At 45.8% G+C, this 27,289-nt stretch overlaps 1 protein-coding gene and 1 pseudogene across 2 annotated transcripts in view; one reads left to right on the top strand and one right to left on the bottom strand.

Annotated features, from left to right (window-relative positions):
* The window catches only part of LOC102537883 (pygopus homolog 2-like), a 50,242-nt pseudogene extending 46,518 nt beyond the window's left edge, over positions 1–3,724 (top strand).
* Positions 1–27,289, bottom strand: part of GABRG3 (gamma-aminobutyric acid type A receptor subunit gamma3) — a 494,054-nt gene that overhangs the window by 244,190 nt on the left and 222,575 nt on the right. The gene's annotated exons all lie outside the window — the stretch shown is intronic.

Here is a 27,289-nt window from a genome sequence, read left to right on the forward strand (position 1 = left end):
GTGAATCTGTAAAACTGCAGTGGAAGGGTAGGAGGGAGAAGGCCAAGGTGGCAGCGGTGAGGGGCTAGTTATTAGAAGATAGAACTTTTAAGCGGATACTTGAAATAAGAGTAGACATTTTCTGGAGAGACCTAGAACAGAAGGTACCCCAGGAAAGCAACAGCACACACAGGAGAACAGGGTTGTAAGAACTCCACGGGGTTTAGCATTGTTGGCTCTGTCTGTGGAGCGCAGGACGAGAGAGTCTGAGGGAGGAGCGGGATGATGCAGGCCAGCAGGAACATCAAAGAAGGCCTCCACTCTTGCCAAAAGATCAGTCCCCATCCCTGACAAGCCGAATAACCCAGAGACTGGGTCCTGGAGCTTGGAAGAAAAGAGGCAGCTTTATTACTGTGCCAGGCAGAGGGGAGTCACAGCAGGCTGGTGCCTTCACAACTGTGAACCACCTTGGGGACGGGGCTTGGTGATTACATAGTGAACAAACTGGAGAGTGAAAGGGGATAGCAATCTACAAGAGCCTCTGATGATGCTTCCTCCTGAATCTTGGCGAGCCTGTCCGGCATCGTGGGACCGTCCTGTGGTCTGGAGGGTCATCAGTCCATGACCTTCTTTATCTGATCACACTCATTAGGCCCCAGGAGGGACTTCAGAGGGTCTGGTCATTCTCCTGGGGTTGTCGCCCGGTGACTCCCTTCCCAGGGGAACGACGCAGAATACAAACAGGATTGTGAATTTCAATGGCCAGAGTGAGGTAAACCAACAGGAAAATTAACAATTCCAACTCTAATTGTGACAGTGAGCCTGGGGTTGGGGGTAGGGTCCGGTCAGTCAGGTTTGCTGACCGTTTTAAAAGCAAACTTCAAGTATAAGGCCAGGAATTAGCCCAAGCGTGGCCATTTGGTTATTTCTCTTTCAACTCCAAGGTAAAGATGTCTAGATTTTCCATTGTGGTCATTGAGGAGACTATGGAGGAATTCTGGGTGGATCAAAAAAAATTATTTTTAAACCGCTGAAAGTTTATTCAAACTTTTATGCAAAAGGATTTATAAGCATCACTCTCATGCACGGACGCCTCTCAGGACCGCAAGGCCGGAGGGGGAAACAAGCTGGCTTAGCACTGGTCTCTACAATGACAGCTCACAGGCGTTAGAGGTCTCCGGCGAAGGGCTGCTGACGGCTCCTAAATTTACCAGGGACGCCCTGAGGCCAGTGGGTTGGTCCCTCCCAGCACCCAAAGGAAAGGGAATGTGCCCAGGACTGGTCCTCCCAGGTCTCCCATGGCTTCCTGTCCGAGCCCAGGTCTGCCCCGTTGAGAAGCAGCGCCCAGAACAGCAGAGAAGGAAAGACTGGTTAATTTTGGGGGAGACGCAGAGTAAGCACTGTAGTAGCCCAGCTGAGAGACCACGAGTGGTGGAAGGTGACAGATGGGGAGATCCTTCTTCAGTTTCAGTGTTTGCAAGATACTGGGCACGAGTGAATGATTCCCCGAGAACAGGGCATCAGAAGGGGGGACTCTATGGTTGTCGTGGCTTATAACCTAAGAAGAGTTTCCAGGCCCTCAGGCAACAGGGGAAAACCTTGAACCTGAGTTGAGGAGATGAGGGTGAGCCTCAGGAGACCTGGCTGGCGAGCGTCTGCAGGACGGGGTACTAGGACAGAGAACTATGCGCGGGGAAATATTTGAAATGATTAAAAATGAAAGCATGATATAGCAAAACATACGGGATGGATCTAAAGCAGAAGAGCTTTTATTATTTGTCACACTAAATTTATTTTATTGCACTGAATTTACTGTACTAAAGGCAGTATCAGAAGAGAGACCTCAAGTTGACCATCTTAGATTCCACCTAAGTGGAAACTGGTAACAGTATAGCAACTTAACACCCTCACCTCCTCAAAAAATATAGGGAAAAAAAAAAAGAAATATAAAGTTCAGGGTGGAAATAAATGAAATAAAATACAGAGAAAATCAATTACATCAAAAGCTGGTTCTTGGAGAAGATTAATAGAATTGATGAACCTGTAGTCAGACTGATTAGGAAAGAGAGATGATACAAATTAGCTGTATGAAAAATGAAAGGGCTGGGGGCAGTGAGGCTGGGTGAGCACTCAGTTGGCGCCCCGGCTCAGCGGCCACCGGGCTTTGCTGGGGGGCGCTGTGCCGTGCCTGCCTCACCTTCCACCGATGATGCAACCTGAGGGCGTGTCCGTCCCCAGCCACCGCTGACCCCCATCCCCTACTCCATGGCTGCCTCAGAGCTGGGAGGAAGCCAGCCTGCCAATGAAGAGCTCAGAAAAGAAGTGAAGGAAGTCAAACACTCAGGGCCCTGCATACTCACATCTGACCAATTTTGTGCCACTCCCAACTCCCATGGGTAGATCACCTGGTTGCATCCAACTTTTTGAGGATGACTCTGGATCCCCAAAAGTGGGAGGGTGCAGCCCCTCCATTCCTTGGCAGTCCTGTCCCCTTTGGGGGCTTCCATGTTCAGGGGGGCATGGCAGGCCAGGTACCCCCAGACTATGGCACTAGGGGTGGAAGGGGACCCCAGCCTCTTCACGACAGCCCCCTCCTTTCCCTCCCAACCCTTTGCGCCCTGCTTTCAACATGCCCCCCCACCCCAGGGCCCTGGCTACCCACCCGCAGGCAGCATGAAGTTTCCCAGCCAACCTTTCAACCAGACTCTGGGTCAAAACTTTAGCCCACCTGATGGGCAAATGATGCCAGGCCGGGTTGGGGGATTTGGCCTCATGATCTCACCCACCACGTGACAACTTCCCAGAGGGGAGCTGGGCCCCCTTCTCTTCCCCAACACTTTGCCCAGCCAGGGGCACCTTTTGGTCTTTCTCTCCAGAGACCTGGTCAAGGGCTCCCCAGCCTGCCCCCCAACACAAGTCCCTTCCCTGGCCCGGACCCTGGCTTTCCTGGCCCTGGAGGTGAGGATGGAGGAGCCCTTAAATCCACCTGCTCCCGCTGCTTCCCCCCAGGAGCCCCACTCGGGCTGCCCGGCTGCTGCTGTGAATGGGAATCAGCCCAATTTCCCCCCAAACAGCAGTGGGCAGGGTGGGGGCACCCCAGATGCCAATAGCCTGGCTCCCCCTGGCAAGGCAGGTGGCGGCTCAGGGCCCCAGCCACCCTGGGCCTGGTGTATCTGTGTGGTGACTGTCAGAGTGGGATGAATGATGACCAAGATGCCACTCTGTGTGAGGTCTCCTGCCAGAAGCGGTCCCACCACAAGTGCACAGTGTGACTGGGGGCGCCTACGGGCTGCTGACCCCTGAGGCCTCCGCCGTCTAGGCCTGCACTGTCTGCCTCAAGCCAAGCAGATCCTACTTCTGGTTGCCAAGGGGGCGAAGGGTGGGAAGGGATAGATGGGATTTCAAAATTGTAGAATAGATAAACAAAATTATACTGTGTAGCACAGGGAAATATATACAAGATCTTATGGTAGCTCAGAGAAAACAATGTGACAATGAATATATATATGTTCATGTATAACTGAAAAATTGTGGCCTACACTGGAATTTGACACAACATTGTAAAATGATTATAAATCAATAAAAAATGTTAAAAAAAAACTAAAAAAAATTTTTTCAAAAAAAAAAAAAGACCAAGTAGATCCAGTCTGTCTACATTCGGAAGGGCACGGGGCAGCTCACGACGGGTGGTGCCGGCAAGGCGCCCAGGGAAGTGCATGTGTCCCTCCCTGCTCTTCCAGGGTGACTGTTTTCCTGTCTGGCTCTTGGTCCTTGTTTCCACTGGCTTCCCATCCCCATGGGCAGAAACACAATGGCTCCTGGCGGCAGAAAAGGAACCGAGGTGGGCAGGCAGAAGAGCCTAGATTGCTCACTTTTCTGGAAACTTAATGTGGTGAGATCTACAGAGGTCCGGAAAACCAAAGCCCTGCCCAGCATAGCATTTTTGCTGGCTCTCCTGGAGGCCTAGGGTGTGTGGCTGAAGAGAAGAGACTGAAGGAAGATCTGAAGGGCAGGGGTGTCCCCTCTGCAGACGATGGATGCCCAGCACCTGTGCCTAACACTCCCGTCTAGCCCCACAGCTCCAGCCTCAGGTTTTGGATCCAGTGTTAAAAGTTTCTGGCCAGAGGATTTGGGTTCTCTTCCCGTCCCTGCAGCAGCCCTTTCGTGGGTGCTGGGAGACAGCTTTAGGGAATAAATGGAGATTTTCCCCTTTTCTCCCTCCCCTTGCCCCCTCCGAGACCTACCCGACTCCCCCGCCTCAGAGAACCAAACAGCTTGAAGGAGCAGGAGAGTACGTGGCTACGGCACTTTCTGGGTGACTTGGGGCTTCAAGACAGTACATAAGAGATGCTGTCAGGACATGTCTCCCTCGTGCCAAAGTCACTGGTCCTTTCTCAGCCTCTCTTGTGCTTTTTTCCTAATGACCATATATTTTGCCAGAAATTGGGGTACATGGTCTGACCAGAATATCTGACATTTGGAGTGCCCTGGAAGCCTGGACTCCTCCCAGCCCCTCCCCATCCCCTCGCCCACCTGCTGCACATCATTCCCAGCACTGGTCTTCAACTTTGGGCACCCTCATTCCCCTGCCTCCCTGGCATGATCGGAGGAAAGCTTGAAACGGCGCAGAGCCCTCATACCTCACTTTCCCTCCTGATGAAGGACCCCTGTTACAGGCTGGGTGGGGGAGGGGCGGGCCCCACTGCCGGGCGCTGAGGTGCCGTCCAGAGCAGGCTGCTGCTCGCTTCTCTTTCCCTGCTATTGCCTCTGCCTCCTCGGGCCGGTGATCTGCAGCTCTCACTCCTCTCAGCCAGGGCCCTGTACGGGGCTTTGCTTTTTGTCTTTTTGCTTTTTGGGTTTTGTTTGTTTGTTTGTTTTATTTTATTGAGTTATAGTCAGTTTACAATGTTGTGTCAAATTCCAGCGTAGAGCACAATTTTTCAGTTATACACTAACATACATATATTCATTGTCACATTTTTTTTCCGCTGTGAGCCACCACAAGATCTTGTATACATTTCCCTGTGCTATACAGTATAACCTTGTTTATCTATTCTGCATATGCCTGTCAGCAGCTACAAATCTCGAACTCCCAGTCTGTCCCTTCCCACCCCCCACCCCCTTGGCAACCACAAGTTTGTATTCTATGTCTGTGAGTCTTTTTGTTTTGTATTTATGGTTACTTGTCTTTTTCTTTTTCTTTCTTTTTTTTTTTTTTTAGGTTCCACATATCAGTGATCTCATATAGTATTTTTCTTTCTCTGTTTTTCCTTACTTTTTTTTAAAAGTGCTGCCTGCCAGAGATGGGCCTGATCAGCAGCCCCTCACAGCTGCTCTCCTCCTCAGAGTTCACGCACACATTCCTCACTTGGGTATGGAAGGCAGGCTCGGGGTGGGCCCTGAGAGGAGCTGATGGACCCTTGCCCCCACTTTTCCCAGGACACTAGTGTGTGAAGAGAAGCCAAGTATACTGCAGAACTCTTCTGCCTGCCCCTCTGGGGCTGTGAGAAAGAAGGGAGCAGCCTCTGGGCTTCTCTCCTCCAGTGTCCCCCACAACACGGAACAGCGAAGATGGCAACCCCTCACTGCTTGCCTTTGTGTTGTGTTTGTGGTTCTGTTTGCCCCTCTTATCTGTTGCTGTTTTTGCCCTCAATCCTTCTCCATCTCACTCCACTGCTGTGTGGAAGAAAGTAGGGGTGGCAGAGGTGTGGTTGTGGGGAAAGTCTTTTGTACGGCTGGATTAATAAAATGACTTAGAAATTCGAAAACAGAAAGTGAGAGAGGTGACATCATCACAGATTACATTTATGTTAAAAGGAAAATAAGGGAAGATTACAACTTTCTATCAACATACCAACATCTGAGATGAAACAGCTAAATTCCTTAAGAGACAAAAAAATGACAAATTTCAATGAAGAAGAACTAGTTCATCTGAATATCCCTACAACTATTTTAAAATCAACTTTTCAGGTAAAATCTCTCCCATTAAAAAAAAAAAAACCCTCCAAGCCCAGATGTCTTCACTGCTGAATTTACTCAGTATATAAGTGGAAAATAAAACCAAATCTTTAGAATTGGCGTTACACCAATTATATGCACACCTTCCAGAAAACTGCAAAGGAAAGAGTACTTCCCAATTCATTATACGAGGCAAGGATTACCCTGATACCAGAACCAGACAAAGACAATATAAGAAAAGAAAATTATGCAGCAGTATTCCTTTTGGAAAGAGACACAAAATTTGAAGCATATTTGGCATATTGAATCCAATACAAAATGCAGCATGACCAAGTAGTGTTTAATCCAGAATGTAAAGCTGGTTTAACAACCAAAGTCAGTTAATGTAGTTCACCATGTTAACAAACTAAAAGAAAATCACATCAATAGATTCAGAAAATCTGAATTTGTCAGAATCCACTTATTCCTGATTTTAAAAAACTTCTCAGTAAACTAGAAACAAAGAGAAATTTCTTAATATGTTAAATGGTGTCTAAAGATTCCTGAACTAACGTCATACTTAATTATGAAAGACTGAATGCTTTCCCCCTAAGGTGATGAACGATCCAAGGCTCTCTGCTCTCAGCATCACTCTTACACTATTCACTGGCGATTCTTGTCAGTGCAATAACCCAAAGAAGTAAAGAAACGGAAGGCATGGATAGAGCAAGAAGTAAGAGCACAGTTATTTGCAGATGGCATCATTATCTATGCAAGATATGAAACAGACTGTCAAGGTTGCAGGAAACAAGATCAATGCACAAAAATAAATTGTGTTTTTGTATGCTGGCAACAATCACTGGAAATTCAAATTTAAAACAATACTATTTATAACACGGTCAAAAACTGAATGAGTGTAAATTTGACAAAGGATGTTAAATACATGTAAACTGAAATCTACAAAGCATTGTTGGGAGAAATGAAAGAAGACTTCATACATGAAAAAATATTCTGTGTTTACACCTCAGAAGACTCAGCACTAAGCTGTTAATTCTCTCAACTGATACTTTTGATGCAAACTGACTTGATGCATTCTAATAAAAATGCAGGAGGATTTTTTTTTAAAGAAATTGACAACTATTTCTAAAGTTCATATGGGGATGCAAAGCACCTACAGTCGCCAGCATTAACTTTGAAAGAGAAGAACAAAAGTACAAGACTAAAGATCTGATTTCAAGGTTCAGTTTAAAGATACAGTAATCCAGACAGTGTGATAAAGACAAACCGATCAAAGGAATAAGACAGAGTCCAGATATAGACCAACACACACACGGATAATTGATTTTTGACAAAGGCAGGAAGATAACACAGAGGGTAATCTTTTCAACAAATGATGTACAAAGATTAGATACCTCTATGGAAAAAAAATAATTCTAACCCATACCTCACACTACGTAAAATTATTACCTCAAAATGGGTTGCTGGCCTAAGTGTAAAACTTAAACCTCAAAACTTCTAGGAGAAAACCTTCATTACCTTAGATTTGGTGATGAGTTGGATATCAAAAGCATAATCCATGAAAGAAAAATAGAAAGAAAGAAATTGGACTTCATCAAAATTGAAGCTATCTGTCTTCGAAAGACAGCCGCAGAGCAGGAGCACACATCTGCAAGGCACACACTTGACAAAGGGCATGTACCTAGAATAAAAGTAGTCACTCCTGTTCTCTGACATCTTGTCTCCCAATCTGGGCCCAAATGGTCCCTTTCTTTTTTTCCTCCTTCCCAGGTATGTAGAGATTTTTCTTGCAGCTCCACTTGTAAAAGCTCTTCTGCCAGAGCTCAGTCGGTGTCCTGTGAGAACTCCCCCACGTGTAGATGTATTTTTGCTGTCTTTGTGCCTTGTCCTGCTGTTCTGCCATCTTGAAGTCCTTCCTCCAGCCTCCAGAATGGTCCCTTTAAAATGCATATTCATTCCCATAACACCCCTGCCCAAAGCCTCCAACACTTTTGCTCAAGTATGAAGCCCAGACTCCCGGGTGGTCCCTGAACCCTGGGCACCTTGATCATCCCTGACCTGTTTCTCCTGCTATTTCTCAGGCCTCAGATCTTTAGCTTGTTGGCCTTCCTTGGTTTCTCCAGAGGTACCTGTGCCTATGTTTCTGCACACCTTTATATCCTCCCTCTGCTGTTGCCTCCAGATAAAATACTTCCCCTGCCCCTGTGCCTCTCCCTTGTCCAACAGTGTCATGGTCACCTCCCTGCTGTCAGCGCAAACCTGATCCCCACAAGAGACCCTGCCTGACCATTCAGAAGATCAGGGCATGGGTTCTCCAGAATTCCATGCTGCTCTCTTTGAGCACGTGTTACCACTGTGACTTATGGAGCAGTGGTCTGTTCAGTGTTTATCTGTTCAACACGGGGTCCATGCCCGCTGTCTCAGCAAGTCGCCTGGCCCAAACTAGAGAAACATTTACAAATATCTGTTTGAGGAATCATGACGGAACACCACTGACTTGGCAGAAATGAATTCTGGGCATAGAATTTTGGGCTTATAAATTTAAAACAAAAATGATTCCCCCAGATAGAAGGAAAGAAAATGAATGCTTTAAATATTTTGGTTTCCATCTGCGCATCAGATGTTCCCATCTGCCCCCGAAACAGCTAATAACAGGCTCCATTTGCTTGTTTGAAAAACTGTCTGACAAGTTCAAACCTCTAAATGTAGGGACATAGCCACGTAGCAGTCAGAGCATCGTTTCTGTCCTTGACTGAACAGTCACAGGCATCAGGTTCTGCTGACTCAAGCAAAACAGCACCACACATTTGAGGTTAATTTTCTTGGGACCCAATACAGTTTACAGACGCTTGACCACTGGAGTTGAGGTCAACATATCACTAAACTCCAGAAGACAAAATTCTGGCTATGACACTGCACTTCAGTGTTGATTTTAAGTCACCTCTATTTCTCTGCTGTAAGTCCCAGCTGTACAATGATGCTCCTTCAGGGAAGTTTATGGTCTCTGTCAATCTGGGCAACACCACTGGTGCACCCCTGGCCTTCTGTGCCACGTCTGGTGGCCCCTGGCTTTGCCAAAAATCGGCTCTGATGATCCCACTTCTAAAGATGAACTCACTTGGTGGGTGTCTTTAGCTATGATGGACATGAGAGCCCAGTTGATTCAAAATTAGTGGTTCTCACTTGTGCCAAACCGATACAGTAATCAATGGAGGAAATCTGTTTCTTCTGTGTAGAAGGTACCACTAGGCATAGTGAAGGGAGAAAAGACAGAGTTTAGTGGACTCTATTTTCTCAAAAATGTTTGTTGATTTTTAAAAGAAAGTTTATTAAATTGATTTCTTGGTAAGGCATTTAATTGTCTTTTGGTTCTGCATATGCATCCTTAGAAAATTCTCAGATTGTTGAAGGCAGTGCTTAAATCAGGTAAGGGCATTCCCCTAACCTCAAATAATTAAAAATGTGAGTGAAATGTGTAAACTTCCTCACTACTCCAGTGGGAATTAAGTGTAGATGATGGGGCAGTGGGGTGAAGGGGTTAAGCTGTCACCTCCCTGACAAGGCAGAACTAGGTCTTATAAAGAAATCATTCATTTAATAAGAGACGTGGAGATCTGGGAAAGAAACTCTGAGACCCATTATGGATCAATACACCCCACTGCATCCTTTGCTTTGATAAGAGTGCTTTTACAAGCAAACATTATGGAGATGGCTCTGGTTAAAGGTACCAGCATCACTGGGTAAAAGATTCCACCAATTACCTCCAGCTTTGATCACAAAAGAGAAAACAGATGACAGCTAATGGGAGGGTCCCTTTAAACTCTGAGACGTTCAGCTCTCTCACAGGTACCCAGTCTATATTCCTTCTCTTGAAAGACACAAATTCTTTTGTCACAGCCTAGGGAAGAGGCACAATTAAAGCACTTTGATCACTGCCCTCTAATGCAGGAATGTGAAAAGAAAAGAATTTGAGGGAGAATGGCTAGCTGACTATGTGGTCTCAAAACTGAGCTCTGAAGTGTTACATACTTGGACTCGAAAGGCAAGTTGGACTCTTTGCTCAGGGATCTGTTGAAAAGGAAGGCAAAAGCAACAATCAAGAGCAAAGGATTTGAGGATAAGACACAGTAGAGGTGGGATCTAGTGATTTACAGGGAAAAGATAGGGAATAAAGGATATTATTGGTGTCAACTCTAGATACATAAAGTTAGAGAATGAAAAAAGTGGACCATAAAAGGTAGTAGTAGCTCATAGAATGGGGGCTTTTTTTAATGTAGATATAAATGCGGCAATTTAGTAACATTCCTTGTTGAAGTGAAATAAACATTTCACTAATTTCACAAATTAAGCTGCTCCCTACAGATAGAAATATACACAAAGGAAGGTTTATATAAAGAGGAAAGGAAAGGAACAGGTTGTTTCTCCTCTTCTCTGTCAACTAAAATGTCAATATGATAAACATCAAGTATATTTAATTACATGCATTTGAAAGACCTATTTAACTAATACATACATATGTACATATATATATATATGAACGTGTGTATGTGCATATATATATATATGAAAAAATAGAATAAAATCAGAAAAGTACGTGATGGGAAGCAACACTATCTGCCCATCTATGTCATCAACCCAAATCCCTCTACCCAGAGCAGAGGCAAGTGTCAGCGGGGGAGGTTAGTTCTTTCAACTCTTTCTCACTCTGACATTTAATTTCAGCTCTCTAGATAATGCTTTGCCACTGAAACAAGTATTGATTTTCCAATTTTAGACTCCAGTATACGAAAATCAACTCTCTAAATATGGCTCTAAGACTGGCTCCCATATTGGTTCCTTTTGCAACTTTAAATCATCTGCTTCCAACTGTTTCCTTCCTCCAGAGATCAGTCTTGACTCACAGCATCACACAGTAAGCTGCCCTCCCCACCCTTTCCTCCCATCGCTCAGCTCCTAATTTCACCTATAAACACAATGAATGTTTGCATGTTGATTTTAGATGTTGAAAATTAAAATCATCATTATTATGATTAATGCAATAGGTACATTTTTTAAGCCACAGAGATAGGTAGAGTATCACTGTGCCTTTCATATTTATGCATCTTGCGGTTTTGTCATGATTATTTTTTCTTTTAACCACGTGCTGTTGACCCACGCATGTCATTCAGTGCACACTTCCTTTGTCCCTGCGCCCTTGCTCCTGACCCTCCACCACCTCAGTCTGTTCAGACTCTGCAACCCACACAGTGCAGCCCTGGAACCCTCATCACCCACGTTGGGCTCCTTGTTTCCTGGATCTAGTATCTTTCTTGACATTTGGTTTATTTTACCATTTTTTTTTCTTGAAGGATGCAAACTGTCTAAGTTCTTTACATATATAAATGTCTTTGCTTTATATTCATCACACATGTTAGGGACTAATATGCCTTCAAAACTCATTTAACCCCCAAGGTTACTGCGTTGGGAGATAGGGCCTTTAAAGAGGTAAAATTAAAGTAAGTGAGGTCATAGGGTGGGGCCCTGATCCGGTAAGGCTGTGGCCTTATAAGAAGAGGGAGAGATGTCATGAGTGTGTGCTTGGAGAGAAGGCTGTACTGTGCAGTGAGAATGGAAAAAAATCTAACAGACAGAAGGGTTTCCCTCAGGCTAAAGTACAGTACAGCTTGATTTAAAACTGTGTATTTTTTTCATCCTTAGAGCAATCACCTTTGTCGAGCACCTTTTGTTCCAGACACCAAGATATTGGCGGGTCCAGCTCATAAACTCTTGGAGCAGAAGACTCCATCACTGAAATTACAAGAATGCCAGTCCAGTGATTTATGAGAACATCTGAAGTAAAGGAATGCAGCTTCCTGCACTTATCAGAAGCCTTGGTCTTCAGACTTTTCCTATAAAACTCCCTGACTGCCTCTCCCAGGGGAGCTCAGTGTCTAAGGTACTCACTTGCTGTAACGCTCCTTGCCTGACAAAGCAATAAAGCTGCTTTTTGATTTTGCTCCCAAGAACTCTGCCTCTGTGTTTGAATTCGTCTTCCAGGCTACAGAGGCCGATTTTCAGTTAACAAGAACGCGGCCATCTGCAAGTCAAGGAGCGGGGTCTCAGGAGGACTCAGCCCTGGCAGCACCCTGATCTCAGACTTCCTGGCTCTGGAACTGGGAGACAACGAATTTCTGCCTTGTGTCAGCCATGCACTCTGTGCTACTTTGTTCTGGCAGCCCCAGCACAGTGGTACAACACATCACATATAGGAGTGCTCCGTATGGAAAGTAAGACACGTAATTACTTTCCCCTAAAAGTTTGAACACATTCTCCCAGATCTCCCTTGTGTTAGGGCAGCCAGTGTCACTGATGAGACTCGGAACCCACCCTCATTTTTTTCTGTTCACAGCTGACCTTTATCCCTGGAGTTCTAAAATTTTACAGACAGGTGTTAAAGTGAAAAATCTCTATTCTTCTAGTCACTGTACTTGACTTTTGATCATCCTTTCCCATATAAAGACTCTAATTAACAACTCTGGGAAATTTTTAAGTTAGTTATTTTATAATTTCCTCACCTCTGTACACTCTATGAACTCTTCCCAAAATTTCTATTAGCCTGGAATCTGGGCTTTTTAAAAATAAATATTCTATTTCCTTACTTATATTTACTATCCCTTCATGTTCTATTTCTTAAAGAAATGTCCTCCACTCTCTTAGTTTTTTTTTACCAAGTTTTATATTTCTTTGATACAAAAACCTTGTCATATTCCCTAGTTTTCCCCCACATCATGAAGTACTGTAGTTTTTAACAGTTGCCATCCCTAAAATCTCTCTCCAGGGCTGCCTATGAGAGTGTTTTTGTAACTAAGCAGGACCCTGGGGGACCTTCCAGCATCAGAACCCTCCCCCTGTCCTCTGTTGCAGCTCCTCTCTGAAGGACCCACGTATATTTCTTGAGTTTGTCAGATGCTAAAAACCACCATCAAATGGAAGAAATTAACTACTTGATGATAAAGAGCACGTGGCCCCCAGACCTGGCACTTAGGGGTGATAGGGTTGACTCCTCTGTTACCCCAACATCAACCAGTCAGAGAATTTACATGAGCTGATCATGCACCCTGTGACCCCCCCAACCTCACTCGGCCTTTAAATATGCTTTGCTGAAACCTTTGGGGAGGGGGAGTTCAGGGTTTTATTGCGCATGAGCCACCTCATCCTCCTTGCTCAGCCCTGCAATAAACCTTTCTCTGCTCCAAATTGCCATTTTGGTTTGTTTGGCCTCATGATGTGTTCCGTGCAGGAACCTGCCTTGGGTAGCAATGCTTCCCTCGCTCACAATGAAGATCTTCACAGCGGTTATTGTGTGCCATTTGATGCCTCAGTGTCATGGAAATTGGCGGGAGGAATGAATGCGTGGCTCCCAACCTGTCCCAGGGGAAGAGACTTGCTTCTCTGAACTTCTCTCTTATCATAGGACTTGAGGGGCTGAGGACTTGAAGACAGTGGGCATATTCCCACGGCTCTGGAACACCAGGAGATGGGAAAGTTAATGACAGACTATAATAAATCAGAGAAACAAGGCTTTGCAGAAAGCTGTCTGCTGCAATCACAATATTCAAGGACATCTTGGGATGGAGAAGGAAGGAGCCTCGGGGGGGGGGGGGCAGGAAGATGCACCAAGGCTGCACCAGGCAGTTGGGAGGGAAGCGGAAGGTGTCAGAAAGCTAAAACCTTCTAAGGGATGAGATGTTCAGGAATGCTAAGGGAAAGAAAATAGGTATCCACCTGGCTGGGCGCCAGCCCCGGACAGCCCCAGCCTCCTTGGGCGCATGGGAGATGGCCAGCAGGGGGCATGTGGCCTCCAAAGACAGCTGAGCCTCCAGAAAATTGTCTTCAGTGCTGCCAGGGGTTCGCTCAGAGCCTGCAGCTATAAAGGCACTGGCTCTCAGGCTGTGGACACAGTGACGCAGGAGATGGAGAGAGAGGTGGATGGTGCAATCACAGTTTAAGGTGTCATACTTTGCTGGATGTTTAGATGGTGTCCATACCTTGGCTATTGTGAATGCTGTAATAAACATGAGAGTGCAGATACCTCTTCTGTGACCTGTTTACATTTCCTTTGGGTCAAGGGATAAATAGATGAAGAAAAAAGAAAAAAAAGTGTGTGTGTGTGTGTGTGTGTGTATATCTATATCTATCTATATCTATATCTATATCTATATATACCAGAAAAGAACAAATCTGACTCCATATTAGACCTGCTCCTTTGGCTTTAACCCTGTGCCCTGTTTTCTAGGCTCAGTCTTGCTGGTTCTGCACCTTTTGTAAAACAATGTTGCCTTTAGCCTAAAATAGACAGGGGAGCCTGTTCTCAAGGCTCTGACCTTTAAGGATATTAACACTTTTGCACTCCTATAAAGACAACAAGTTGCAGAATAGAAAGTAACATTTGTTTTGTTGGAGACTTTACAGGGACACCATGGTCTGACCCACATGGGCAGCTGCAAGAACAAAGGATTCCTACACCAAGATATTTGCAACAACCACCACACTCCCTCCCCTTTTTAGTATAAAAGGAGCCTGAATTCTGACTTAAGTAAAATGATTCTCCAAGACATTAGGCTACCAACTTCTCAGTCTGTGGGCTTTCTGAATAAAGTCACTATTCCTTGCCCTAACACCTCATCTCCCAATTTATTGGCCTGTCGTGCGGCAACCAGAAAGAGTTTGGACTCGGTAACATATACACATACATATGTACAGGCACACATATATACTTATGAATATATAAATAAATAAATATATATATATTATTCAGTCATGAGAAAGAAGGAAATCTTCTTATCTGTGACAACGTGGATGAACTTTGAGGGCCTTATGCTAAGTAAGTGAGACAGAGGAAGACAAAGACTGAAAGATCTCACTTATACATGGAATCTGAAAAAACATCTCTGCATAGAAAGAGTGGAATGGTGGTTCCCCCTGGCTACAGGGCAGGGGAATGGAGGAGACGGTGGTCAAAAGGCAAAAAGCTTGCAACTAGAAGATAAATGAGTTCTGAAGACCAAGTGCATAGCATAGTGATCACAGTCAACAATACTGTGTTAACAAAGTTCAAAGTTGGTAAGAAGCTGGATCTTAAATTGTTTTCACTATGAAAAAGAAATTAAAATTAGGTGAGTTTGTTACCAAGGGCAAGTTCATGTACCCACTGCACCGTGAAGCCAAACAAATCAAAAACCATCGGAGTTTGGAGCAGAAAAATGTTCATTGCAGAGCTAGCAAAGAGGATGGGGTGGCACATGCCTAGGAAAACCCTGAACTCCCCAAACGGTTTCAGCAAAGCATATTTAAAGGCCAGGTGAGGGAGAGGGGGTCGCAGGGAATGTGATCGCTCAGGCACAGTCTTCGGTTGGTGATGAGGGAACAGGGCGTCAACACTATCAACCCATAGGCATAAGAAGGCCTGGGGGCCACATGCTGTCAATCAAGTAGTTAATTTCTTCCCTTTGCTGGTGGTTTTTAGCATCCAAAAAACTCAGGAAATACACATGAGATACTATGATCTGCTATGTCAGAGAGGAACTACAGCACAAGATATGGGGGTGGGGTCTGACCCTGGAAGGCCCCCACAGGGTCCTGCTCAGTTATAAGGTGATGGAGGCTAACGCTACAGGGGCAATGGCATTGCAGTACAAAAAGGTACCAAATCAACACCTTAGACACCCTAAACTTATATGTCAATTATATCTCAATAAAAAATCATGTGTTCATTTTTAAGATTTGCATTGGGCATTACAATTACTATGACACTGAAATAAGGCATATCTTTTTACGTCTGATCCTGTTTACACCGACGCTCAACATGTGTCTCTTGCACACAGGAAGCCCTCAGAAACTGAAGGTTCTCCTTCACAGACAATCACCTCCTGAGGGACTGGCCACCCTCAGTCCACGCATCCACTGAGCCAAGGATACCAGGGCATTTGAAAACCTTCCCATGTGGGGCACCCAGTACAAGTCTGTTATTTAAATGGTTAACAATAACTTGTTTTAAAATATAATTAGCAGTTTTCCTTTTGAATTATGAAATCGTATGACTTTATTTAACTGAATTAAGAAAGCCCTTAGTATTTTCAGCCAAACTGCATATGGATATAAAGATAGATAGCTCAATGGATCCCCTGGCATTTCATGTGCTATTCTAAATATTCTTCTGCAGGAAACAAAAATCCTTGAAAACAACACAATCCGGCCAATTGAAAATATGATTTTGTAAAAAGAGCCAATCTAGAAAAAACACTGCCTCGTTGTACTCATTTCTCACTGCTGCTTTGACAAATTCACAAATTTGGCTTAAAATAACACAAATTTATTATCTGAAGGTCAGAAGTTTAAAATGGGTCTACAGGTCTGTTTTTCTTCTGGAGGCTCCAGGAGAGATTCTGATTCTGGCCTTTTCCGGCTTCTAGAGGCACCTGCCTTCCTTGGCCCTGCGCCACTCCCGCCTCTGCTTCCCCCCTCACATCTCCTCCTCTGACTCTCCTGCCTCCATCTCATAAGAACCCTTATGATTTCCTGGGGCCCACCAGGAAGATAATCCAGTATTATCTTCCCATCTCAAGGCCCTTGACTGATCAGATCTGCAAAGTCCTTTTGCCACATAGCATCATATATTCACAGGTTCCACAGATTAGGATATGGACATCTCTGTTTGAGGGGCTGGGTGGCCAATTACTCTGTCTTCCACACTCACTAACAACCATAAAAAGTAACCAAATATGCTTCAGTGTCTGGGGAACTTTGGCAACTTCAGAGCCAGTTTAGAAGAAAGGATATCTCAAAGGACTAAAAATAGATTTACCATGTGACCCAGCAATCCCACTTCTGGGCATATATCCAGAAGGAACCCTACTTCAAAAAGACACCTGCACCACAATGTTCATAGCAGCACTATTTACAATAGCCAAGACATGGAAACAGCCTAAATGTCCATCAACAGATGACTGGATAAAGAAGTTGTGGTATATTTATACAATGGAATACTATTCAGCCATAAAAATGACAACATAATGCCATTCACAGCAGCATGGATGGACCTGGAGAATGTCATTCTAAGTGAAGTAAGCCAGGAAGAGAAAGAAAAATACCATATGATATCACTCATATGTGGAATATTAAAAAAAAAAAGACAAATGAACTTAAATATAAAACAGAAACAGACTTGTAGACATAGAATACAGACAAGGTTGCCAAGGGGGAGGTAGGTAGGAAGGGACAGACTGGGAGTTCGAGATTTATAGATACTGACAGGTATGTATAGAATAGATAAACAAGTTTATACTGTATAGCACAGGGAAATATAATCAAGATCTTGTGGTGGCTCATGGTGAAAAAGACTATGAAAATGAATTTATGTATATTCATGGATGACTGAAGAATTATGCTGTCCACCAGAAACTGACACAACATTGTAAACGGACTATAACCCAATTTAAAAAAATATAGAAAAAAGGATGTTATGCAGCCCTGAACCTCTTCACTTCCAAGGCCCAAACCTGGATCCCAGCCCAGCTCTGCCCCTCAGCAGCTGTTGGCTCCATCATCATTCCCCTCTCCAGGTCCTGGAGGACTAATGCAAGAAACATTCAAGCTGCTTAAAAGAGCCTAATTCATGGTACTCAATACTACTACAGATTTCAAAAGGGTGGGGGGTAGTATAAAAGATCCTTAATGCACTTTCAAAAATAAAAAGATGAAAATGAAATATGAGTATCAGTCTGAAAGGACTTTATGTCCTTCCCATCACCTAAAGAACTGATCTGAAATGAAGTGGTAAATAACGTGTGTGAGCAGGAAGCATGCCAGCGACCAGTCAGTTCAGTTTTTTTTTTTTAACCAAAATATCTAATTAATTTTTTCACATAAAAAGTTCAAAAGTAAGTAGTAAGTTTCATACACAATCTTGTTAGCATACCAGAAAATTTCATGAGCACATATGAAACAATTATCTATAGCTACAGAATCACCATTTTCAGTTTTATACATAAGTAAACCAAGAGCCTGTTATAGTAAAAGATAAAATGGAGACCAAACTTGAAAAAAAAAAGTCCCTGAGGAGACAAAACCATTTAAACCACATAAGCAAAACTGAACTTAGTTTATTTCATGAACATACGTGAAATGTAGCAGGTTATTTCTTGTAAATGTCTCTGATAACTATAAAAGAAACTTCAGTCATTTTCCTAAAAATGGTATGAGACCGTCACTTTTAACCAATCTTCTGTTACCCAGAAACCCCTATGGTAATGTTAGGTAGTTAGGTAAGTGAGGGCACCCAGCAGATAAGGTGGAAAAGGGGGAGGGTGGTCTAGAAATGGCGTTATGCCAGCCTCCAGCATAAAGGGGCTTTGCTTCCTCTAAGTGAGTGCCGGCAAGAAACCAGTTAAAACCCAACAGCCCCAACTGTGGGTAGTGACAAGGACCTAACCCGACACGATCCAGTGCTCATTGTAATATAATTAGCTTTGTGGTTTAGGAAAAACCCTTCCATGGATTTTTCTGTGTGCACCATGGGTAAGGACATGCATGAAAGGGGACAAGCATGACTAAGCACTTCAGGGGACAAGAGCCATCAGTCAATCAAGAGACCACCTCTAAGCGAGGCTGTAAGAGGAAGGCAAAGACCACCACTGTCCTCCCTTGGGTCAGCCCGCCTCCCGTTCTTGGAGGTGTCCTTTCCCTTTGCTGAATAAAACCTTTAAAATCTTTTGCTACACAATGCTTCCGTCTCCCGTCTGAATTCTTATCTTCTGGGTAAGATAAGAACTGGGGTCATTTCCCTCCCCCTTTTTGGGTACCAGTAATAACCAGTTAGATTAAACAACTTCCTCATTTTTACTTAATAAGACATCCTGTAACATCACACTTCTGAGCTTCATACCAGTTTTGGATTTGAAACCTCCCAGTTCACTGACTATTTTTATGTGCACAATGAACTCCTGCTATTTTTATTGATGTGGTGGTTTTAATTTTGCTATTTCTGGATTTTTGACAAGCCAAACAAGGTTAGAGAAGCCTGAAATTGATCACTGCCCATGGTCTGGCTCCCCAAAGCATCACACTGCAACGGTTCCACACGCTACCATCAGTCTATTGGAGAAAGTAACTTGAGGGCACTGGGAGGGGAGACACAAAGAGGTCCCACACAGATGGCCGGCCCCATGTTGGTGTCTGGAGCTCCTGGCTCTGGATTTCACAGAACATTCCCAAGGAGAAAGCCCAGCTCCTGGGGGGAGAGGACCAGCCAGGGGGGCAGATGCAACCTGTTCGGACATCAGCAGCACCCACGAGGCCAGGCAGGACACAGGAGCTGTGGGTCACTGCAGGGAGCTGCAGGAGCTGCCTAGAGTTAGTCCCCATTAAGGCTGGTCCTGGACAAGATGCCAAAGGCCAGAGCAGGGGTACTGAAGGCCTAGAGTGGCCACGGATGGTGTCTGGCCAGGTGGGACCAAGGCCAGCTCTGTGCATGTCTCCAACTCAGTGTCAGAGGGCAGGCAAGGGGCTCACCCTCATCCCATCACTTTCCTCTCCATCTCTCTGTCTCCAAAATCACTACATTATTTCTCCCTGCCACCTGGGTTCTGCTCCTGCCTGCTGACCTCACGTAGTGAAGTGGTCACAGAGATCCTTAAATCCAAACCAGACAGTGCAATTTCCTTGATTAAAATGACACAGAAGCGCAGAAGAACACTCAAGGACCCTCCCACGTGATGTGCTCCGTTTACAGCGTGCCTCTGCTGCGCTGCTGCTGCTCTGCCTTTTCAGGGGTTCCACGTGCCCCGAGCTCCTTTCTGCTCTGGACCCCTGGCCCTTGATCTGCACTCAAGGTCTGTGTGCCAACCCCTCCCTTCATGTGTTCTCTGCTTGAATGTAGCTTTTTGGAGAGTCCTTTCCTGGCCCCACCCTGCCTCCCTCACTCTCAGACCCCTTGCCCTGGTCCCTCCCTCCCCATCCTTTATCCCCACCTGGCACCACTTCCCTGGGTAGCCGTGTTAGTGTGGAAGCTGGGGAGCTGCACGGTCACTTGTGCATTCTGGGGGCAGGGTCTCTGCAGTTATTAGAAGAGTTGAAGAATTGCAGAAAAACAAACTCTCCAGGGAAACCCAAAGATGCTTCAAAGCAAGGCGATTAGTTAGTAATTTGGAAAATTAATTTCAAGCATTCGATTAAGTCATTTCTCTCATTAGCGGAGGGGAAAAGTCAATCGGAGAATGAAACAGTCTTTCAGAACGACTCTATTTAAAGCAGACGATTTAAAATATCACCAGCCAGTTGTTTATCCAAATGACTCCAGAGAGAAGCTGGGCAGTCTGGAGGAGCTGGAAATAAAAGAGACAAAACTCAGCTCAAGGAAAAGCAGGAGTTACCGTCCCCATTCCACTGCATTGCAAAAGGCAGCCTGACAGCACAGCGGCAAAGTCCTGCACGCAAGGCTTGTGAGCAAGATCAGAAAGAGAGGTTCTGCCTTGCCTGCCAGAGGTAAGCTGCTGGGCTCGCCGAGCCTCACGGGGCCACCGTCCTGCTCTGTGTCCCTTGGGGCTCTGAGCACCGACCGATGCCAGGGGCCAGGGCCCTTCATGGTTTGCCCAGAAGAAGCCAACACCAGAGGGCAATTCCTGCCTTTAAAAATGTACTTTTCTAACAGTAAAGGGAAACCCTTGGTGAAAACACATGACCAGGTTAACACAAAGCAGGTGCTGGAGACAACACACAATTACAGATTCAAATTTTAAGCTTCTAGACAGTGTGCTGTGGTATTACAGCAAAATCCTCTGAATTTGGACATTTCAGATCCTGAGTTTCTTGATCCACATGATGATGGAGTTGGATTATCTCAGAAACCTATTCCAGATTTAATATTCTGACTGCCCTGCCTAGTGCTGTAACAGAGGAGAACAGATCTGACTGCACATTGGATCTGCTCCTTTAGTTTTGACCACTGTGCCCTGTTTTCCAGTCTGTCTTGCCAGCTCTGCACCTTTTGGGAAACAGTGTTGCCTTTAGCCTGAAATAGGAGAGCCTATGCTTGGGGCTCTGACTTTAAGGATGTCAGCACCCCTGCACTTAGGTAGAGATGGCAAATTGCAAAATAGAGAATAACCTTTGTTGGAGGTTTACAGGGACACCACGGCCTGACCCACATGGACGGCTTCAAGAACAAAGCATTCCTACAGCAAGAAGTTTGCAACAATGAACCACGCCCCATTCCCCCCCCCTTTTTTCTTTTGTATTAAAGGAGCCTGTATTCTGACTGGAGCAGGATGGTTCTCCAAGACATTAGTCGGCCATCCTCTCGGTCTGCTGGCTTTCCAAATAGTCAGTGTTCCTTGCCCCAATACCTCATCTCCCGATTTACTGGCCTGTCGTGCAGCGAGCAGAACGAGTTTGGACTCGGTAACAGTGTCAGGTGTGCAGGGATAGGGCAGGGGGAAGGGTCCCCTCTCAGGGAGTCAAGTTCTCCCATCTGAAAGAAACTGCCTCACTCTGTCCTGCCAACGTCTTTAATTTCCACCAGTGCACAGGGTCCTCAGGTTTAAAGAAGTCCTGCCAATTCCAAAAGGCTTGCCTCCGGAGCACATGACACCAGCCTCCCCTGGCAGAGGCAAGGATGCAGGCAGTTAAGTCCTGGCTGACTAGGGGCAGTCACATCCGTGTTGAGCCTTCAATACCTGGAAAATATGGGCTCATTGCCCAAGATCCATGCTCAGGAGAGGAGGGGCCTGTGTGGAGCTAGGAAAATAGGGTTGGACTGACACAGAGTAACCGTGCAGATCAAGGACCAGTTGGCCCTGGGGGACCCAGTTCTACAGAGCCACGTGGCCAGAACAACAGAAACCCAGGGGCGTGAAGGAGGGACAGGCAGAGGTGTGCGAAGAGAAGGTCTGTCCCAGCAGCCACGCCCTGACCTTTCACCAGGCATCTCTCACCCACTAAGCTGCATAGCTAGTGACGGGCAAATGCCCATGACAGGGGCACTAGGGATGGGGGGGAGGCGGCAAGTCTCACTTCAGCAGCTGTACATCTCCTCAGGATGCATCTTTTCAAGACGGCTCCCTGTACTGGGTGTGCAGGCATCATTTCAACCCCCAGAGCCCTGGTGGGGGTCACTGCCCCAGGCTCTCAGGGGCCCATGCTGAGCAGCCTTGTGTGGGAAGCCACATCTATCGGCCATAAGACCCAGGCCCCCAGCCAGCAGGATGTTAGTGGCAGAGGCAGCGGTGGTGCAACACAGCAAGAAAAGCCTGCAGCCAATCTGCCCCAGCAGCTTTGCTTTCAATCTAGACTCCCACCTGGAGAATTACCTCTATTTGTGAACTACAGAAAAGGGAATACACTGTTACTCTCTGAGAAGACATCAAACCCTCATACAAATGCTCAAGTTATGAAAAAAAAAACCTCATTCAAATGATCTTAAATAATATTTAACTTATAAATATTAAAATACTTCATATTTCATATATTTTATTAGGATTTATTTGGAAAACATTGTAATTTAGGGGTACACTTCAAATCAAAGTGTCACTACTCTTTTGGCCATTTGGATTTTTAGATTCTCTTTTTAATACTGTACAGTGAAAAATAAATATGACTTCTTATCCACCAGATAAGGTTGGTCCTCCCTCCCCTGGGGGACTTACATCCATGCTCCTGGTTCTATTCTAAAACCTTCCCGAAGCCCCCAAACCCACTCACACCCTCACCATCCCCATCCTCCACAGTGATGAGGCCCCAGAAATGAGGGGTACAGCATGGAGAGAGGGAAGCAGGGGAGCCCCACTGAACTGTCAAGTCTAGGTGGGTCAAGGAACACCCCCACCAACATATGGAGAAGAGGGGGTCAAAGAGAGGAGGTGGGACCAGAGTTAAAGGCCCTGCTGGAATTCTGGAACCGCAGGTGGCTAAACCCCACAGGAAGAGCTGGGTCACACCTGCCCTGCTGACCCCACGGAGGATGAAGCGACTCGTGCATTCACACTGAATAATTCAACCTGGTAGCTCAGACTGTCCACCAGAACATACAGCTTTGGGCATTAAAAAAAAAAAGTTACTACTTATATTTATTAAGAATAGCATTTTTCAAATAAAGAAACTGACGAAAGAAAACAAAAAAGGAAATCCATGCACAGAAAGAATTTTCTTTTCAAATATTCTACATTTCCAGTTTCTTTTATTCTCTTAGCTTTGAGGAAGGTGAGGCTGTCTCTGAAGGAGTGCCTTCCTTGATTTTCTGTGTCCAACAGGGGAACCCTCACTGTCACCTTGGCGATCAGAAATATAAAATTGCTCAGAGCGAAATTTACTGTATTGTAAAAAACGTTATCATTTTAGCCCTTGAGAACAGCTCACGGAGAGAGTTTGTCTTTTCAATAACTAGCCTACTGGTGACAGAGGAGGTCAGGGGACAGGCATGGCTTGTCAAACCACTACAGAAGTCTTCCCCTGCAAGAGTGAACCACATTTTGTGAAGCTGGGTCTGGGAGGTGGACTCTGGCTTGCAGAATGTGCTTGAGGATCTGTTTCTCTCTGGGCCTCCTGAAGGTGACACAGGGACTCCAGGAATGATGCTTGGGGAAGGCCAGGAGCCACCGATCACTGGTGGCTCTCCTTCACTCTCAGCAGCCTTGGATTTGTACTCTTTCTCCCTCTGAGTTTAGAGGATGAAAAAGATGTGCTGAAATGCGTGGCACTTCTCATGGACACTGTCTAGAGCAGATTCTGCAATGTTATAAGTGTTCCTATAGAAAGTGTGGAGTGGGGGAAGGTATAGCTCGGTGATAGAGTGCGTGCTCAGCACGCATGAAGTCCTGGGTCCAATCCCCAGTACTGCCATTTAAATAGATAGATAAATGCCTCCAACCCCCCCCAAATTAAAAGTGAATTTTAAAAATTAAAAAAAAAATTGTGGTACTTAAAACGTGGCTAGATGAGCTGGGAGCCAAGATGGCAGAGCAAAGAGACTCACAGCTCGCCCCCTCCCACAACACCAGGAGTTCCATCTACAGACGTGCTGAATCACACAGAATACCTACAGGGGGATCCTCACAAACTCCAGTAAGAAAGAAAAAGAAAAAAAAAAAAAAAACTCAACGCAGGACCAGCCCTGCAGGGACGGAGCAGCACAGGAAGAAAGGCCCTCATGCTGGGACACCCCCACCCCAGTCGGGAGGTCAACACGGCAGGAGCGGAGCTTCTGAGGCTCAGAACCTGGGGGACCCCAGAGCAGGTGGCCGATATTCCCACAGCTAAGGCTGGGACAAATGCAGTGTCAGCAAAGGGTACTCTGTAAGCAAACATGACAAGTGACAAGACGATACCACAGAGGGCACGCCTCAGTGCACATCTCCTGCCCGCTCTTCTTCCCAGCTGAAGTGCTCCAACCCTGCCGACCACACAGCACAGCTCACAAACGGGTCTAAAAGACTCTATTCCAGCAACAGGGAAGCAGGCCAGGCCCCCTGATGGCTGTGACAACCACAGAACAAACAAGGAGGCCCGGCTCAGCCACAACAGTCAGGGCAGGCTCTGCTCACCACACCAACCACACCTCCAGTCAAAGGGATGACAGCAAACACTCGTAGAAGAAGGACGTGACAACCATCCATACTGAGAACAGCCACTGCTACAAAACTACTAGATGCACACACACTATACAGGATTGCTCCCACTTATTGTTTAAATAGAAACAAACAAAAAATAAAACAGCCCTTCCAGACCACAGTAGATAACTGATACTCCTAAATCCACAGAGCCAGAGAGACGTAAGTAAAATGAAGAAGTAGAGGAACCATTCCCAATTAAAAGAAGAAGAAACCCCCTGAAAGAATGATCAATGAAACAGACCTCAACAGTCCACTAGATCATGACTTCAAAAAGGGGGTGAGCAATGTACTAAGGGACTAAAAGAGATTGTGAATAGAGACAGAGAAACTTTCAAAAGGAAATGAAAACTATAAAGAGGAGCCAATTAAAAACAGAAAACTCAATGGCTGAGACAAGAGCCGAGCTAAAGGCAGTCAAAAGCAGACTAGACGATGCAGAAGAGTGAATCAGTGACTTAGAACACAGGATAGCAGAAGTCACTCAATCAGAACAGCAGATAGAAAAGCAGATAAAAACCAATGGAAGCAGCATAAGGGGCCCACGGGACAATATAAAGTGTGCCAACCTGTGCGTAATAGGGGTCCCAGAAGGAGAGGGAAGAGAAAAGGGGACTGAAAAGGTATTTGAAGAAATCATGACTGAAAATTTTCCAAAGCTAAAAAAGGAATCAGATATCCAAGTACAGGAAGCACAGAGGGTCCCAAACAAAAAGAACCCAAACAGACCTACACAAGACACAGCAAACTTATTTACAAAACAGAAACAGACTTACAGACATAGAAAACAAACTTATGGTTATCAGGGGGTGGGAAGGGATAAATTAGGAGTTCGAGATTTGCAGATACTAACTACTATAGATGAAACAGATAAATGACAAGTTTATACTGTACAGCACAGGGAGCTATATTCAATATCTTGTAATAACTTATGGTGAAAAAGTATGAAAATGAATACATGCATGTTCCTATGTGACTGAAGTGTTGTGCTGGCCACCAGAAACTGACACAGCATTGTAAACTGACTATTAAAAAATGTGGCTAGTGCAGTGGAGGAAGAGAATTTTAACTTTATTTTGTTTTTCACTAATTTATATGTCAAAAGCCTCCTGTGACCAGTGGCAATGGGACAGGGCAGCAGGGGTCTGCAGGTGGTCAGAGCTTCCACTGTGAGGCAGGGGGCAGACCCGCTTCCAGGGGAAAAGCAGAGACGCTCCTCCATTGGGTGGAGATGGGGAGGGTGGCTGGGTGCACTGAGAGATGCCCTGCGGCCAGGGACACAGGCATCCCTGTTCTAAGCTCAGTGTGGCCAGCCAGGCCGGTGGAGGTGAGGCAGATGTGGCAGGGGTGGGGGGATGTTGGACAGGTGTGGAAGGAGGGGAGTGAGGAGGCAGAGAAGGACAGAAAGGCAAGGAAAGGAAGCATGCCCTGGTGACGCCCCATCCCCGAAGGCAGCCTGCCAAGCCGTCGCCCCTCCCTCCCCTGCAGCATCTTCACTGCCCTGAACTGAGGGCCGGATCTGAGGCTCCCAGACACACAACTTGCTCAGCTTCCACAAATTATGAAAATGTCATCATTTAACACATCAAATAGAATTATGCAGAAATTTCTTTCTGGATGGCTTACTAAATGAAGCTTTTTTTTTTTTTGCTACCCCAACCTTACAGAGTATGGTAAAAGGTTGCAGCTTGGGTTGAAAGAGCTGGGATGATTAATCATGAAATATTCTTCAAAGTCACATTATTTAATCAATGCCTGTACTCGCTCATCTAGTGCGCGTCTCAGCTCACACTGCCACGACCGGAGGTGCTCGGGGTACAGCAGTTCCTGCTTGATGCCCGGGGGCCCAGCCCGCACGGAAGGCTGTATCGTGCCTGTGGTGTAGGAGCGCCTGGGACTCAGCAACACCCAGCAGGACGCCTCGGGCGGCTGGCCAGGAAGGCCCCTCTGATGCTGGGACACTTCAGCAGCGTCCTCAGGACAGGAGGAGGGACCCTGAAAGACCTGGGGAGGGTGGTGCCAGGTAGGGTCAACAGCACGGACAGGGCCCTGGGGTGGATGTGAGGCACAGGGCCGAGGTGAGGTAGATCCGGCAGCCGTGTGACCCGCATGCTCCGTGGTAACACAGAATACTAACAAAGTGCGATTCGGGGGAGGTTGAGCACCTTTCAGCAGAGACGTCTGGCAACAAGCCCACTGGCCTGCAAGCATCCGGTGAGCACCCTACTCCCCTGACGCCCTGAGACATGGGGCTGAGCACTTCCCAGTTCAACCTTAGATGACAGAGCAAAGGTGCCACCTTCGCTTTACCTGCGTGTTTGGTACTGAAACTTGACTAACTTAAAGATTTCAAGAAAGTCCAGCCATGAGGGTCTTTACCATCACATCCACGTGCCAGCCCTCGGCATTTTCCACACCCTGTCTTCCTTGCTGTATCCTGTTCATTCCAAGGTGGTCCAGGGGCATGACATAGGCATGCCATCACCGACCTGAGTACCTGGATGTAGAACCTTATGGAACAGATGCCCCAGGAGGAGGCAGCTGCCCATCCAATTGGACACTGGTACTCTCTGAAGATCTAAGACGGTGATCTTCCACCTAAGAAAGAGAGATGGACTCATTTGAGATTCCCTGGTTCTGCAAATACCAAGCAGGTATTTGACTGTGGGGAATGAGAGAAAAGCTGGTTATTGTACTATCTGAAAAAACAAACACAC

This window comes from Vicugna pacos, chromosome 27 (genome assembly GCF_048564905.1).
Source record: "Vicugna pacos chromosome 27, VicPac4, whole genome shotgun sequence".
NCBI lineage: Eukaryota > Metazoa > Chordata > Mammalia > Artiodactyla > Camelidae > Vicugna > Vicugna pacos.